This window comes from Schistocerca americana, chromosome 4 (assembly GCF_021461395.2).
Source record: "Schistocerca americana isolate TAMUIC-IGC-003095 chromosome 4, iqSchAmer2.1, whole genome shotgun sequence".
Taxonomy (NCBI): domain Eukaryota; kingdom Metazoa; phylum Arthropoda; class Insecta; order Orthoptera; family Acrididae; genus Schistocerca; species Schistocerca americana.
In genome coordinates, this window is record NC_060122.1 from 342060077 (window position 1) to 342078412 (window position 18336).

General features: G+C 43.4%; 1 protein-coding gene across 1 annotated transcript in view; it reads left to right on the forward strand.

Moving 5' to 3' along the window:
* LOC124613463 (trypsin beta-like) overlaps positions 1–18336 on the forward strand; it is a 126304-nt gene that overhangs the window by 85522 nt on the left and 22446 nt on the right. The window lies entirely within an intron of this gene.

Genomic DNA, 18336 nt, shown 5'->3' on the forward strand with positions numbered 1-18336 from the left:
TGGCGTGAGTCGTACATGAGTGTCTCTGTCTTTCGCAGCCGTGCAGTGCGGACGTGCTGTTGTTTCCGCCTGCGGAGCGCGCGGGCACGCTATTGTTTACATTTCAGCGGCCGTCACTTACGTGTCGCTTACGTTTAGTAGAACCATGGCCAACCGTTTTAGAAAATTCAGCTTCTGCAACGACTACACACGACCAAATGCCTTGGAAGTGGAACAATTCCTAAGCGACGCTGGTAAGATCCCAGCTTCCGACATCTTGGGCATCCATTTGTCCATATTAACCAGAACAGTGTACGTCAAAATCGTCAATGAGCGGTGTGCGAAAGAATACTTCGTGCCACCAAACACGGATTATGGGTTTGCCACGCCGACGGAAATGTCGGTGCGGTCACTGTCGACCACGCAGGCTCGGGAATGCGCACCATACGAGTTTTTGAACTCCCTTCCGAGCTCCCGGTGGAACATGTTATCGTGGCTTTCCGCCCCTATGGCACTGTACACGGCCACACTGCCGAACGCTGGGCGCAATTCCAATATAACCCGTTCTTAACTGTATACGACAGATCACCATCGATCTCCATCGCCACGTGCCATCTTACCTGCAAATTAGCGGGTGCCGCGCGGTCGTCATATACGACGGCCAACCAAAGACCTGTTCCGGATGCGGCAAAGAAGGCCACCTCAGGCCTGAGTGTCTTCAGCGACGAATCACCCAACTGCCAGCCGGCACCGTGGCGCCTCCTACTCCGACGACGGTTTTGCAGATCACCTAGGCATCGGCGCTCTCTTCTCCTCCCACCGGCCGCCGCCCGTCGGACCATGTACCAGTGACCCTTCCTGCTGCTGCAGATAACGCCGGGGTCGACGCGTCGCGCTCCCAACCTGACGCTACTCCGGCACCTCTACCAACAGCGACGACATCCGACCCCCACCCGGCTGATTATATGGACGCCCCTTCACTTATCGTTCCCGTGATGACGCTCTTCACAGTGCGCCGCGACTCCCTTGCGTCTTCCGACACAGAAGGACGAACACACGAACAACGTTCATCTAAAAGGCGCAAGAGGAGGCGCCGTACGGTCTCGGAACGAGACGGATTACCTCCCCCTGTGGCTCCAGAGGCCTTCCGTGCACGACGACAAGAATGACGACAACGTGACGCCGGCAGTGGCTGTGCCGGTTCCTACTTTGCTGGCTCTCCCAGGTGCACCTCAACCAATGGACTCCACCGCTGCGATTACCGCCGAGACGTCCTCCGCTCCTATGAACGGAGTGGAACGTAAGAACATCACAACGACAGCGCCTTCGAAGGCGTGGACTGACGAAGTCGACGAGGGCCCTGATCACACGCTGGGGACAGAGTTACCCCAGATGGCAGCCCAGTTACGCCATGGTTAATGCTGTCTGGTGGTGTACAGCATGACTCGACGTTGCCTCGCCCCTCTTCACCCTCTGCTGATGGAGTTCCCCTCCACGGCGGGGTACGACTCCAAACTTACCGAGTAGCGACCATCAACACTAACACCATTAGCTCCCCCGTGAAACTTCAACATCTGCGAGAGATGATATGGGCATCGGACGTCATCATCGCACTACTACAGGAAGTACAGTTGGCCACACTTCCGGACGTCGCGGGATATAATACTTATCCTTCTCCTGGTGACCACCTGGGACACGGCGTAGGTATCTATGCTCGAGAAGGCATTCCTTTGGTTAATATCACATACCTTCCATCAGCCAGAGCCAGGGCCATCACCGTCACGTGTATTGTCAACATTTACGGTCCATAAGGCTCCACCCGCAGACGCGACAGATCCTTCTCCTGGTGACCACCTGGGACATGGCGTAAGCATCTGTGCTCGAGAAGGCATTCCTGTGGTTGACATCACATACCTTCCGTCTGCCAGAGGCATGGCCGTCACCGTCATGGGGACGCGTATTGTCAATATTTATGCTCCGTCAGACTCCACCCGCAGACGCGACAGGGTACACTTCTATTCAGAAGAAATCGCCCCTTTGTTGCTTCTACGCTGTTACCATTACCTGTTTGGGGGCGATTTTAATTGTGTCCTGTATCCCAAGGATGAACTGCCCCACTACAAAATCTGTCAAGAACTGCGTCTTCTCGTCCGTGATCTGTTGCTCTGCGACACTTGGGAAGTGTTGCTCGGCGACGCGCCTGGACTTACTTACCAGCGAGCCGCTTTGATTTGATTTACGTCTCTCGGGAACTCACATCTACAGTCCAAGATGCAGAACTTTGGCCCTTGGACTTTTCGGACCACTGTGTCTACATCTGCAACATTCTCCTCCCCCAGCAAGTGGTCTGGCACAGTCGCGCACTGTGGAAGCTAAACACCTCCGATCGTCATGATCCCGAATGTGTTCAACGTGTTACCGAGACATGGACCACCTGTGAACGTTGCTTACCTAAGTACTGCACGACCTTCAGTTGGTGGCTGGAATGTGCCAAACCTGCCATTCGACGTACCTTGATTCAGTATGGCAAGGAAGTAGCTGCGTGGCGCTGGCACACTACCGACTATTTCTACGCCGTTCTCCGTGACCTGGACGCCCTGCCGTCCACCCCTGACACCCAGAGTGAATGCATCAGCATTCGTATTATGTTCGAGTATAATGACTTTTCGGGAGACTAGAAATCTACTCTGTGGGAATCAGCATGGGTTTCGAAAAAGACGATCGTGTGAAACCCACCACGCGCTATTCGTCCACGAGACTTAGAGTGCCATGGACACGGCCTCCCAGGTGGATGCCGTGTTTCTTGACTTCCGCAAGGCGTTCGATACAGTTCCCCAAAGTCGTTTAATGAACAAAGTAAGAGCATATGGGCTATCAGTCCAATTTTGTGATTGGATTGAAGAGTTCCTAGATAACAGAACGCAGCATGTCATTCTCAATGGAGAAAAGTCTTCCGAAGCGAGAGTGATTTCAGTTGTGCCGCAGGGGAGTGTCGTAAGACCGTTGATATTCACAATATACATAAATGACCTTGTGGATAACATTGGAAATTCACTGAGGCTTTCTGCGGATGATGCTGTGGTACATCGAGAGGTTGTAACGACGGAAAATTGTACTGAAATGCAGGAGGATCTGCAACGAATTGACGCATGGTGCAGGAAATGGCAATTGAATCTCAATGTAGAAAAGTGTAATGAGCTGCGAATACATAGAACGAAAGATCCTTTAACATTTAGCTACAATATAGCAGGTCAGCAACTGGAAGCAGTTAATTCCATAATTTATCTGGGAGTACGCATTAGGAGTGATTTAAAATGGAATGACCATATAAAATTAATCGTCGGTAAAGCATATGCCAGAGTCAGATTCATTGGAAGAATTCTAAGGAAATGCTGTCCGAAAACAAAGGCAGTAGGTTACAGTACTCTTGTTCGCCAACTGCTTGAATACTGCTCACCGATGTGAGATCCGTACCATATATGGTTGATAGAAGAGATAGAGGAGATCCAAGGGAGAGCAGCGCGCTTCGTTACAGGATCATTTAGTAATTGCGAAAGCGTTACGGAGATGATAGATAAACTCCAGTGGAAGACTCTGCAAGAGAGACGCTCAGTAGCTCGGTACGGGCTTTTGTTGAAGTTTCAAGAACATACCTTCACCGAGGAGCCAAGCAGTATATTGCTCCCTCCTACGTATATCTCGCGAAGAGACCATGCTGATAAAATCAGAGAGGTTAGCGCCACATAGAGGCATACCGACAATCTTTCTTTCCACGAACAATACGAGACTGGAATAGAAGGGAGAACCGATAGAGGTACACAAGGTACCCTCCGCCATACACCGTCAGGTGGCTTGCGGAGTGTGGATGTAGATGTAGATGTAGACCACTACCACACAATGTACCAGGTGGAGACTCCCAACAACCATACTGAGGAGTCTGCGTTAGCACACGTAACTCGCACCATCGCCAGCGACGAAGCTGATTAGCTGATGGAGCCAGTTACGTGTGACAAGAGTCCACGATGCAATCGACAAAGGTGCTCTCAACAAGTCACCTGGTGTGGTGTCGACGGATTGCCGATAGAATTTTATAGCGCTTTCCTCGCACTAATGGAGTCACGGTGGACGACGATGTTTCATGAAATGATGAAGGTGGGGAACGCCGTACCGCCGTTCTTTGTCGCGGGAATTATTACACCCATCCACAAGCCGACACCGGGACTGACGACAGCATACTGCCGTCTCCTGACTGTGCTTAACGCAGACTGTAAAATTTTTACACAACTCCTGACGAAAGGATGGCGCAAGATCCTGCCTGGCATTCTACTCCGCAACAGACAACTCCGGGTGGCTCAGTTAATCCACAAACGGCCACAGGAGAATGTCGTGATTTAATTGCACTGGCAGCGGCGTGCTGACTCCACGCCGCGGTGGTTGCCATTGAGTTTGACAGCGCATTCGACAAGATGCGACATCGCTCCCTGTTCTCAGAGATGAGCCGCATGGGTTTTCCGCTCGCCTTTATCAATGTCATCTGGCGCCTGTACGGCACCGCCGAATCGCTGATTCCGGTAAATGGCTGTGTGGTGGGACCAGTGACGATCCGGCGTTCCGTAAGGCAAGGGTGCCCACTTTCGACTCTACTCTATACCATAAGACTGGAGCCACTCATCGGGAGTGGGACGAGCCACCTTTCTGGTCTCACTCTGAGACAGCATACTTTTCGGGGTCGCGCATATGCGGACGACCTCCTCTTCTTGGTCCGCTCACGGAATGAAACAAGCGCTGCTTGATTTGATATCAACATACGGAACTGCACTGGGCAGTAACATGAATGTGTCTAAATTCACGGCGATGTCAATTGGACGCGGCCTCTCACACGACGACTTTGCGCTTATTCCGTGTGTACGGACACTACGATACCTTGGTATCATTTTCACCTCCACCTTGCGCGGCTCCTCTGCCATCAATTTTTGGCGTCTATTCCAAATTAACCGCACGGTGGTGCGACAAAATCTCCGCCGACTCGATTCTTTACGACGTGTCCAATACCTCAATCAACATTTGGCGTCCAGAATGGTCCACATAGCGCAGGCACTCCCACTGCCATCTACTATTGGACGCAGCCTCCAGGCTGCTTTCGGATACTTTCTTACAGCCGTTACGATCTTGAAGTTTCGTTACGAAAAGCTCACCCTTTCCCCGCGAGCAGGAGACCTCGGCCTTATCAATGTGCGACTCCGAGAGGCGTCTTTATACATGTCCACAATGCAGAAGCAGTGAAACTAGGGCACCACCCTTACATGCGAATTGCTGGAAATTCTTATGCCCGCGACCACAATGCCACCAGTACCAGTCCGACACATCAAGCACCATCTGACGCACCTTTCATAGTCGACTTCACTTATGCTCACACACACTTACCGAACACGCGTTCTCCTCGACCTAAAGATGGCACCACGTCGCAAGTGGAAAATTCACCACAAATCAACGTCTTCACGCCATCGGACTAACGGACGCTCCGCTTTGTTCCATTTGCCACCTCACGGTTGACGATGTCCACCAATTGACTTGTGCTGCCACCAGTGACGTCTGGAAACTTGGCCGACAGTTCGTTGACTGTTACCTCCGCGTTCCGCCAGACTCGAATGACCCGTGGACTTTTATCCGTCCTGAGAATACTTATTTCCCCGACACCAAAAATCATGCGATTGTATGGGTCCAGACGTGGACGATAACCTGTGTATGATGATGGCGACAAATCACGCCTTGACTTCTGGCAGTACTTACAAACCGCCCACAGTGAAGTCAAGCAGCGACCGCGCTACTGCGCCTTCTTTGCCAGTTACTTGCACGCGATCTTTACGTCACCCGCGCTCAGCTGGATGATGCCTCACGTCGACAACACTCCCGCTTCCGCCCCCCCTCCCCCCTCCCCCTGCTGACATCAGAGACTCTCCGCGCTACTTTCTATATCGTAACCCACAGTGGAGTAGGCGCATGGAACGCGCGTCCTTTCTTTTATGCACTATACCAGAACACGCTGGTTATTCCCTCAACTCTACTGTCTATCGCTTTACACCTCTTAGCTTACATCAGAACTATTGTTACTATTATTTGTCCTGACACCTTCTTGATAAAAACTTGGCTCGCCTTGTTCGAGTGTAATGTCTCGCGTTATTTCCGCCGGAAGGATGCATTTCTGTTGTATTTAAGCTTGTACCAATAAAGATATTTTATTTATTTACCCTGTTCCCGGTAAGAAAAAGAAAAAAGAAAAGAAAAAAAGCTACTTGATGGAGTGATTCAGGGATGGGAGGGGGAGGCATCGTAGTCAGGCCTCAGTTTCGACCTGCGCCCGCTTTGTCTCCACCTGCTCAGAACTGACCACATTTTTTTTAAAAAAAAAGAGGGGGGGGGGTAACGTCTCTGGAAAAAAAATGGTAAAGCACTTGCCGGCAAAGGTCCTGAGTTCGAGTCTCGGTCCGGCACACAGTTTCAATCTGCCAGAAAGTGTCAGCAAAATCTAAGTATAAACAGAGAATGTCATGACATTAGTTTATATGTGAAACATACACAGCTTTTTGCTGATAATAACCATATTCTTATAAGAAAAGTAAAATACCTACCGATGATCTTCTTCCGAGATGATCGCTGTTGCTGCTGTAAGACACTTCGTACTGAACAGCAACTGATAGTGCAGAAGCAATTGAATTATAAAAATTGTTGAGAGGTTGGGTGCTGAAATTGCAGACAATTGGCTCTCACTATGACGACACCCGTGAGTGAAGGTGCGGAGGGTGTAGGAGTGGTAGGGGTGAGGGGATTTGATAGCCTTCACAGGACAGTGAAGTGATGATGTCAAAACTCCGGGAGCCCGAATATCAGGACCTTAGTATACATGACTGTATGTGATAATGTCATAATTTTTGGAATGACGATTTCATCACCCTGATTCACATGTTTCGATGTGATTATGTCAGAATTCCAGGAATCCTACACCTGTTGTTGTTGTTGTTGTTGTGGTCTTCAGTCCTGAGACTGGTTTGATGCAGCTCTCCATGCTACCCTATCCTGTGCAAGCCTCTTCATCTCCCAGTACTTACTGCAACCTACATCCTTCTGAATCTGCTTAGTGTATTTATCTCTTGGTCTCCCTCTACAAATTTTACCCTCCACGCTGCCTAAAATGCTAAATTTGTGATCCCTTGATGCCTCAGAACAAGTCCTACCAACCGGCCCCTTCTTCTTGTCAAGTTGTGCCACAAACTCCTTCCCAATTCTATTCAGTACCTCCTCATTAGTTATGTATTCTTCTGTAGCACTACATTTCGAAAGCTTCTATTCTCTTCTTGTCCAAACTATTTATCGTCCATGTTTCACTTCCATACATGGCTACACTCCATACTAATACTTAAAGAAACGACTTCCTGACACTTAAATCTATACTCGATGTTAACAAATTTCTCTTCTTCAGAAACGCTTTCCTTGACATTGCCAGTATACGTTTTATATCCTCTCTACTTCGACCATCATCAGTTATTTTGCTCCCCCAATAGCAAAACTCATTTACTAATTTAAGTGTCTCATTTCCTAATCTAATTCCCTCAGCATCACCCGAATTAATTCGATTACATTCCATTATTCTCGTTTTGCTTTTGTAGATGTTCATGTTGTATCCTCATTTCAAGACACTGTCCATTCCGTTCAACTGCTCTTCCAAGTCCTTTGCTGTCTCCGACAGAATTACAATGTCATCGGCAACCTCAAAGTTTTTATTTCTTTTCCATGGATCTTAATAACTACTCCCAATTTTTCTTTTGTTTCCTTAACTGCTTGCTCAATATACAGATTGAATAATATCGGGGAGAGGCCACAACCCTGTCTCACTCCCTTCCCAGCCGCTGCTTCCCTTTCGTGCCCATCGACTCTTATAACTGCCATCTGGTTTCTGTACAAATTGTAAATAGTCTTTCGCTCCCTGTATTTTGCCCCTGACACCTTTAGGATTTGAAACAGAGTTTTCCAGTCAACAATGTCAAAAGCTTTCTCGGAGTCTACAAATGCTAGAAACGTAGGTTTGCCTTTCTTTCATCTATTTACTAAGATAAGTCATAGGGTCGGTATTGCCTCACGTGTTCCAATATTTCTACGGAATCCAAACTGATTTTCCCCGAGGTCGGCTTCTACCAGTTTTTCCATTCGTCTGTAAAGAATTCGCGTTAGTATTTTGCAGCTGTGAGTTATTAAGCTGATAGTTCGGTAATTTTCACATCTGTCAACACTTGCTTTCTTTGGGATTGGAATTATTATGTTCTTCTCCTACCCCTAGAAGTCAGCGTTTTTCGTCAGACTGGCAAACGAACTTCGAGTTCCAGTCACCAATTGCCACTAACATTACATCAACCCTTACGACTAGGAAGAAATGGGAAAAGGTAAATGCCGGGAAGAAAAAGAAAAAGAAGAAGAAGAAGAACATCAGCTGAAGCAGGTTACAAAAGTGGAAGGCAAAGAATGTACCATAATTAAATCATGATTTTAGACACTGTCATAAGAGGGCAACTGACTTGAGAAGAAATTAGTTCAAATATTATCAAGTACTTGCACCATTACCTTTCTCTTGATTTCACGGTTAACAAAAACAGCAAGTACTTTCCAGCACTTCAAACACCGAATAACAACTAAGAACACAACAGATAAGATAAAGGTGTCACTGCGGACGAAATGGCACGCACCGCTACGTCATTGACCAACTTTGTATAAAAGATACCAGCCTGAAGTCGAACTTCGTCTGTTCACGATGATTTCTTTCATTGTTTGCTTGTTCTTGCTTTCAGCTAGCCAGTGCTATGGTAAGAGTCTACGTAACATTAAATTTTGTATATGAAGTTGTCGCAAATCGTGAATGTCACAAGATCGTTGTATCTGAACCCTTTGTTCATACAGTAAAATTTAAAATATCCAAGACAATAACATTTTTGAGCAATAACTTGTTTGATTTCATGTTCTTGTATAAGTCACTTTGTAATATGAGATTTTCTCCTATTATACGGTATATTGCTTTTAGAACCACAGAGATCATGGAGAGTGATAAGTTCGATATCACTTTTAGTCTAATTATGAAAGGAATCTGTACAAAAACTTGGTACTGTTTGGCTGCAGTTCTGTTTACTAGATATAGTGTTCAGCTCATGTTATAGTTAAGATCAGATCACGTCAGGGGCCCAAGACAACTACATTTTTTCATATTCGAAATTTGAATATGTTAACACAAGTTCTTTCTTATGTTCTGGAGTCAACAAACACATCGAATTGACAACTTTCTTGTAATCCAGCTCATGTCAGGACAACACTTATTATCTCATATGAACCACAGAAGTCGGTGATATTTTTATGTGATGATCTTCTATCAAAGCATTTTTTTTTATCTTTGGAAGAAAATACAGTTTATCCAGCAATCAACGTTCTTCAATTCATGACATTCCCCCAACTCAATTTGTATCAAGGCCACCGGCACATTTTTAAACAATATGTTTCATCTGTGGATGGTGCTTGTCTTCATATCTGCCTCTTTCATCTGTTGTAATTTATTTTTTTTGTAAGCGAAATAAACATAACAACAAACAAGTTGCTAACAGTAAAGCAATTCGCCACTACTTTACCATACTTGTCGATCCTCTTAGCTTTGGCATCTGCTTCATAATGTTTTGCTTGGTTTACAGTTAAGAGCCACGCTAACTTTGAACTCCATTTAGTAGTACCATATTGATGAAATGTTCCTGCATTTGCCCTATATGTGTCGATCCACACAGTACGCAAAGCAGTGTGAGTCTTTTACAGTGCTTAATTTCCTCTTTTTCGGTCTTGTCTTAGTGCACTCTGAAATTCTTCCGCTAATGCAGTGTAACATATCTTACTCGATTACATAATCCGACAATTTGTTATGGATGTGATTACTGCAGAAGATCTGTCTACCTTCGATTACAATAATTTTGTTAAATACAGTTTGGTAGCTAGCAGATTTTCATCTCTTTAACTTATAAATGCAGATATGTAACAATTAAACAATTGTGACATTTTGTAGCAAGTTATATACCATAAATCTATATCTGTTTATACCTGTATTCTACGTGCAAAGGTACATTCTACTGTGCCATATGTTAAGTTCACTTGCGTTTTCTCTGACAGATGAGGAAAATGATTACTCTTAGTGGGCTGTTAGTATAAAATCTATTTTCGGAGTGTCTGTGGGAGGTTCAAGATTACTCGTAACTTCGCACTGGAGGCCTTTCTTGCAGTTTGCTACAAATGAGACATAGAGCCACCTTCTCCGAAAAAGAGATTTAGTTATTTATATTAGAATCTCTTGTCAGCCTAAGAATGTTTGACGCAAGTACGTCAGCTGTAACCATTCCCCCACCGTTCTGTATATACAACGTACCCAATATGGTTCGTACAACTATTCACTTAGCAGTTTATGATGAATAAAAACTTTTGTGTTCAGGTGGCAAAAGGTACATTTTCTTGTGCCATATGTAAAGTTGTCTTCTTTTTTTCTCTGAAAAATGAGAAGAATGATTTGTCTTGGTTCTCTCGACGTGCGGTAAGTCGAATTTTATCTGAACCCTTCATTCACGGTTTCTCCAACTTATTCTATATGACCGTTCCATTACATGTCTCGACACTGTTACTACTTTTATGTGTATGATGTGGCTGACTTTGGTCGCGGTTTATTAAGTCCGTAATCAAAGGCTACTGTATTTTCAGTCTTAGCAGTGTCATATATTAATTTTTTTTTTTGCATTATCTGCTAGTTGTTAGCCCTGGCAACAGGATAGTACGTCGCCAACATCTAACTAGAAACTACTACAATTTATTGAATACAGCTATCTTGTAGAAACTGTTCCATTTGAGAAACTGCTGATATTAGAGTGCATATCATCTGGTTTTTGCAGAAATGAATTAACTGCAGTCCTCCAAAGCTTATTCTTTCACCGATAGCTACAATTATTATTATTATTACCATATGGTATTTGCGTTACGGTTAATGCCGACGCACACGATACGTGTAAATCGCCAACATGTCAGCTTTGTAATTACCTCACATTAATTAATAGTGTACTTTTTATGATTGTTAGTCATATACGTACATCCATGATGTTGTCGTATGTGGTAACAAACTATCCGTAGTCCACTATCAGACCGTGTATTACAGTAATACATAACTACCCGTTTCCAATGTGTATCTAGCCTAATAATATTAAATATATATGGTTGAAAGTACAGCTCGCACCTTTACCACTTTGCTTAGAAGGCCGGCTTCGTTTTCACGACAATCGAACCTAATCAGTGAGATCTCAATTTGTTCCGCGGGGAAAAATTTTTACAACTTCATATGTACAGGCATTAAGGTAACAATAATTTGAACGACTGTACAGAATATCCGGACGACTAAGGCGAAAAAGAAAGAGTTCCGTAGCAGGAAAAGTGAATACTGAATGAACTACATAACATATCAACAAATTTCTCTAAAACGGTTTTCAGTTCAATTTCCTGTTATTATGTTGATAAATTCGCCTGTCATCTGTTAACGGAGCCTCTTGATTCGTTTTATACCAAGGTGAATAATCATTAAATTTAATTTTTCCACAAGTCATGAGTGTGTCACGGATATGATACAGGATTTAGCGTAGAAATAAGTAAAATAAAGGCGTTTCTCTTTGCAGCGGGATCTTCTCACGATATTTCAATCACCTACCTTCTCCTCCGGATGCGAAAATGTTTTGTTGACGCCGACATACATGGGGAGAAACCATCAGTTCACGCAGGGCACACAGTTGTTGCTTTCTTCCGCCCGCTGTTCGAGAGTGAAATAATAGAGAATAGTGTGACAGACACTTAAAGGTGCAGAGTAGCCATGTAGACGTAGTAATGTTTAACACGATGTACTAAACACTTAAGGATACCACATTATTTTGAAGCAAGATCAGGACTTCTAAAAATACTACACAAAAGAACGGGAAAAATGTGTAAGTATCAACTCGATTGAATTATCAGGAAGAGAGAGTTCCTGCTAACGGATGTGGAAAAGTTAATAGATTGAAAGCACTACTGAATATACAGATTAATTAGCAGTACGAACGATAAAAGTTTGGAGCTGAAGTTGATGGAGTAGACTGGTGAGAAAAGCAACAATACTTTTTTAACTTAATAAGAGATAAAGGAAATAGCTTGAAATCCACAAAATGGAAGAATCAACGATTACATGAATAAATTTTGGTCTTGAACGTTATTTATTAGCTGACCATGAAACGGTGATTTGCATAGCAGGATTTTAAATCTGAGATGATTTTTGCTGTTTGGGTATTAGACTGTTGTCTAACGCTTGTTTTCGTAGATACCGTTTCGTCTCCTTACGCTGAGTTTTAAATTTCTTTCTGAGCCCCCATAGTGAATCATGATGTGCTCAGCACTAGGCTACTACAAGTGAGGCATATAAACATGTCTCAAACAGTGGTTTAATGCTAATACAACACAGATTACCAGGTATTAGTTACTCGTTCCCCTCATATGGCACAATTAGAGTCGTGATAATTGATTTCATTATATGTTGAGAACATAACAGCTGCTAGTAGAAAGGCGTTTTACTTGTGTCAGTGGTGCAGTCCACCAACAAACCACATTGGTTTTGAATCGTTGTCGTAGATGCATTTAACTATTTGGCTGGCGAGTTCTGTTAGTGTCGATAAGATGTTATCAGTTTTAATCTCGGCAGTATGTACTGGACAGCAACTTCAAGTTTGTTTGACATCACAAAAGATATGATATCCACATCTATATCTAGATCCATATCTGTATGACAACTCTGCAAGTCCCAGCTAAGTCTCTGGAAGAGGGTAGTTCATGGAAACAGTTTCACACTTTTGCCCTTCCCTCCCACTCCCGAACAGTGGACGGGAAAAACGGAACATTTAAGTACTTCCATGAGAGCTCTGATCTCTTTTATTTTATATCGATGATCATTTCTCCCTACGTAGGTGGTTGCGATCAAAACATTCTCTCATTCACACGAGAAACCAGGAGTTGGGTGATTCATGAAAAGATGATCTCGCTGTCTCAAAAAAAAAAAAAAAAAAAAAAAAAAAAAAAAAAAAAAAAAAGGTATAATGACTTCCACCCCAACTCGGGTACCTCTTCCATAACACTGTCTCGTCTATTTTGCGACAGTACAAAACGAGCTGCCTTTTTCTTCCAATGGCCTCCGTCAGTCACGTCTGGTAAGAATGGATACCGAACAATAATATTCTAACAGAGGACAGACTAGAGTACTGTAGGCAGTCTCTTTAGATGACACGTTGTATCTTCTAAGTGTTCTCTAAATAAAACTCAGTCTATGGTCCACCTTCCCCACAACATAGTCTACTTGATCTTCATAACTGAAGTTTTTTGCAATTGTTGAGCCTATATATTTGGTTAAACTTGTAGCCTGTAGATTTGTGTGATTTATCGCATACTGGAAATTTAAAAAATTCCTTTTCGCAGTCATGTGAATGACCTCGCCATTTTCATTACTTAGATTCTAGTGCCATTTTTCACACCATACAGAAATCTTGTCATTAGTTGGCAACAGTTGGTTGCGATTTTGTGATTACTTTATTAGACGGTGAAAGACAACATCATCTCGAACAATCTGGGATTGATGCTCCGATTGTCACCTAAAACATTTATGTCTTTCCGTCAGTTACTACGAAATGTGAATTTCTGTGAGAAGAAATCAAGAATTCAGTTGTACAACTGAGACAATAATACTGCATAGACACATAGTTTTATAAGATACCTCTTTTGAGGAACGCAATGAGAAGCCTTCACGAAATCAAGAAATATGGGATCAATTGGAGATTCCCTATTGATTGCACTCATTACTACAAGAGACTAAGGAGCAGTGTCGAGTAAGAACTATATTTTCCGAATCTCTCCTGACTACGAATCAATACGTGTAATTTTTCGAGGTAATTCGAAAACCGTATACGATCCAAAATCAAAGTTAGTAATAGCAGTCGGTAATCCAGTGCAGTATTCCTGATTCCTTTCTTGAGTATGACTCGTGCAACCTTCTATTCTTTATGTACGGACCTCGCGTTGAGTAGGCAGTTGTATATGACTTCAGTGGGTGGTGCTATTAGATCATATTACTCTGAAATGAAATTAACTGTCGTATAATCTGTACAGGATTACTCGATATAGGTTGCTTCGCTGCAAAGAGGATATCTACGTCTAAGTTAATGTCGTTGGCAGCACTTCTTAATTGGAATTTTGGAAAAAATTTACTTCATATTTATGATGAAGGGATTTCAGTAAACAGTATTTGGTAACACAGTTTTAGTGTCATTTTCATCAGTAACATTATCATAAGTACACAACTGTGAAAGTATTGATGGCGTCTTGCCACTGGTGAACTTTATATATGACCACAATCCCTTTGGATATTCTGTCAGATTTCGAGACAGAGTTTTGTTCTTGGAACTATTAAAACGAAGTCGCATTGAAATCGCCGCTAATTTTCAAGTTCCTGTAAAATTTATTCATTCGGGATGTTGCGTTCTTTGAAATCTGGCATGGTTCTTCCCTTTCTTCTGCAACAGTGTTCTGACCTGCCATGTGTACCAATAGGGATCCGTTCTGTCTTTCATTGATTTATTTGTAATAAATCTTCCAATTCCTGATGATGCTGTTTCTCCGAATTTAAGCCACATCGGGCCTACGCTTGGATAGTAATTTTAGAAAGCATGAAGCGAGTTTTCATATATTCTTACAAATAGATATATTGTAGCTTATTTTCTGTGGATTTGGATGATACGTTATTCACTCTATAAAGAACGACCTATTGGTCACTACGTCCTGTATCTGCCATGATGTTCATTATGTGCTAGGCATTTTTTGTTGCTAAGAGATCAAGTATGTTTTCTAAGCATTAACACTGCCGGTGTGCTCCTCAACGAAGGGTTCAAGATAATTTTCTGACAAAGCATTTACGAAAATGGTAGGCGATGTTTTATAACTATCCCCGGCTTTGAACATGTATTTCCACCATTTCCAGAATACATTGAAGTCATAACCAACTATAACCGAATGAGTGGGGTACGTATTTGGGGAGGTACTAAATTTTTCTTTGAACCTTTCAGCACTTGTATCAACTGAGTCAAGGTGCTATGAAAGGAACCAAATATTCATTTATTTCGTTCGTCACGTATGACGTTCACCCACGCTAACTCACAGGAACTATCTATTGCAGTGTCACTCCAACATAACCTTTTTTAACAGCTACAAACACGCTGTATTTAATCAACCCTTTCTGTACACCGTTAGATACTTTGCAAAAATTTCAGCTGAACTCATCTTCACGTTTAGCCAGTTTTCTGTACTTACAAAGATTTTAGCTTCACTGCTTCCTGTTAGCACTTGAAGCCCTGATTCTTTCCCAAACAGCTATAGCAGTTTAGTGCTGTAATGCTTAGTGCTTCTAGAACTAACTTCGTGCAATGTTTGACCCGCTGCCTTTGAGACTCTAGCCCTTTTTATTCTTCTCTACGGCCCTCTAAACCAAAAAACTAACCAGAGCTCACAGCCCCCACCAACCATGTAGCGGCCTCGTTTATGTAGGGGACCAAGGACCTATTAAGCCGAACCCGATACTTCACCGGGCGCAAATCAAATAATCTGCCGCCTAAGTGGTCACATAGCCGTCTGAGCCTCTGAATTAGACTCTGCACTCGGCTCAGCACCAAAGGTCCGCAATCTGTCCTGACGACGATGCAACAGCTCTGTTGTAATCTTGCACCTGTGGTCAGGGGCCCACCTCAGCGCGGGCAACAACAGGTGCGGCCACGGTAGTAGACAGATTATGGGACACGTGGGAGTGCCTGACTTTCGTTTGATACTCAAGCTTGGCACCCCACAATGAGGCCCACTGGCAGCAGACCCAAGCTGCGTGACCAAAGCCAGCATGGCTCTAACCTATGAATGTAGGGTCACCAACATAGAAATCAAAATCCCTACACATACTAAAGGTGACGGAACTGTAAACTAGGCGCACAAACACGCAATAAATTTGCGAATTAAACTTCTTAGCACAAAGGTAAAAAGGATTAAGACATTTCCGTTTCAAGCTCGTATAAATAATGCACAAACGAACGCAGTACTGTTCTGTGATGATTTTTGGACAAGAGCTGCCCCCCCCCCCCCCCCCAGTTCATCTTCAACATCTATTTTAATTTAACCTCTAACTTCTCTTTCTCTCTCTGACCACTAAATTTCTTCTCCACTCTTGATTGCATCTGTACTGCCGCCATGTACGAGTATTACTGTTAGATGTCAATTATCGCATCGACAGAAAAAATGAGTAAACTGTTCAACACCATCTTAAGAAAATTCTATTATCATTATTATATCTGTTATGCTATTATTATTATTATTGTTATTATTATATACTTTTCATGTGCTATGTATGTTCAAGTTTCAGGATGGCTTTAATATTGCCAGGTGAAACATATATACAAATAAAAACAAATATATGTAAATGTCTAATTGTGACCTTCGTACCACGCACTGTTCACTAAGTGTTCATACTTTATGAATGGGAAACTCGAAATAATTTAATTTTTATTTGCGACTGAACGTGATAAATGCAGCAAATACTCTGAAGAAAAATCAGATGCTCTTTCAAGGGGAGGATGAAACGAAATGATAATTTAAGAGCAAGAGAGAGTATGTGGTTATTATTTCACTGATAACAAAACTGAGTCACATTACAAAAGAACTTGGCTATGTAGGCTCTCTTATGAGTACGTCACTTTCTGAAGTAAGGGGTCTGCAGTTATCTAACTGCTCCTCGACATCCCGGATCCAGGCCCTGGAACGGAACTGATATCCAAGTGGGTCTCACAAATGTTCTATTGCGGACTATGTTGAGGAACTTTATCGCCATAGAAATCCCTCAACACTACTCATACAGTTCATAGATACACGCTCCATATAGGGACGAGCATCGTCTTGCTTACAAATGGCTCTACCATACTGTCGCATGAGTGGAAACACATGAAGATGCCGTATGCCTCTGAGGTACGGTAGTGCCATCAGGTCCTCTCAGTCATACTTCCCGTGGCGTGAAGTCAGACCCGTCTGTGCCCCACAGCTGCGCCTCTCCAGAACAGTGAAACAATTGAACCTTTCAAGACATCGCTGGCGATGGTCATGGAGAGTGGCGCAGAATCGCGGTTCATCGCTGAACACAGTGTGGCCCTATTCATCAGCAGCGTATCCTTCCCATTCTCGTCACCACTGCAAACGCAGGCTTAGCATGGGATGGTAGTTAGTTAATCCGGCTGATGCTAATCTCTGCCAATGGTGCCGGATGACACAGGGCATTGCTGGGAGCCTATTATTTTCTCTCGGACGACAGGTGCGGATAAGAAGGGCTCACGTTCTGCTTGGTGCACGATATGGAGTTTCTTCCTTGTGGCGGTCAGATGCGGTCCACTGGAACCTCAACGTCTAGTTCGCCTCTCCTCACGTAATCATGCAGTCCAACACCGCATCACTGTCACATCTAAATGGCACACAGATCTAAGTATTTCCCGGTTCGACCAGCTGGCCAAAGGAAGACCAACAACGCTTTCAAACTCTGTCTGCTGCTGATAATCCAGTCTCAAGTGAGTACGCAACATCTCTGGTTTGGACTCAGTGATCCTTCAATATCTGACGGCATTAAACGCCGCCTATTTATTTTAGTAGATCTGGTAACAATAGTAAACACGAACAACACCAATGCATTCTGGTGGCCATACCATGTTATACAGAATTCCAACTTTATCCACTAACAAACCACCGATGGTGTGCAATTGAACAGAGTTAAACTGACATATGCTTCACTTTTTTTCTTAATCAATGTATCCTATATAGCTGCATGTACTAGAACCTATTGTGTATTAGACTGTAACATACTACATGGCGCACACAACAAACGAAATGTGGTGACTAAACATCAAAGTCCATTGCTGATACTACGTCCAATTGTCCACGAAAAAAAAATCGAAATTATTTATTGCTCTCTAGAACTGACACAGTTAGAGAACATAATAAATTAAGGTAGTTAGTGAAAGACTGATGACAAAAGGCACAGTGTGTGGTACGAAGGTCACAGTTAGATATTTACGTATATTTGTTTTTATTTATATATATGTTTCACCTGGCAATATTAGAGCCATCCTGACACTTCAACATGCATAGCACATGAAAAGTATATAATAAAAGCCGGGGCGTTCCCCTCTCCCAAGTGAGTGTTTGAGAAGACAGGGACAG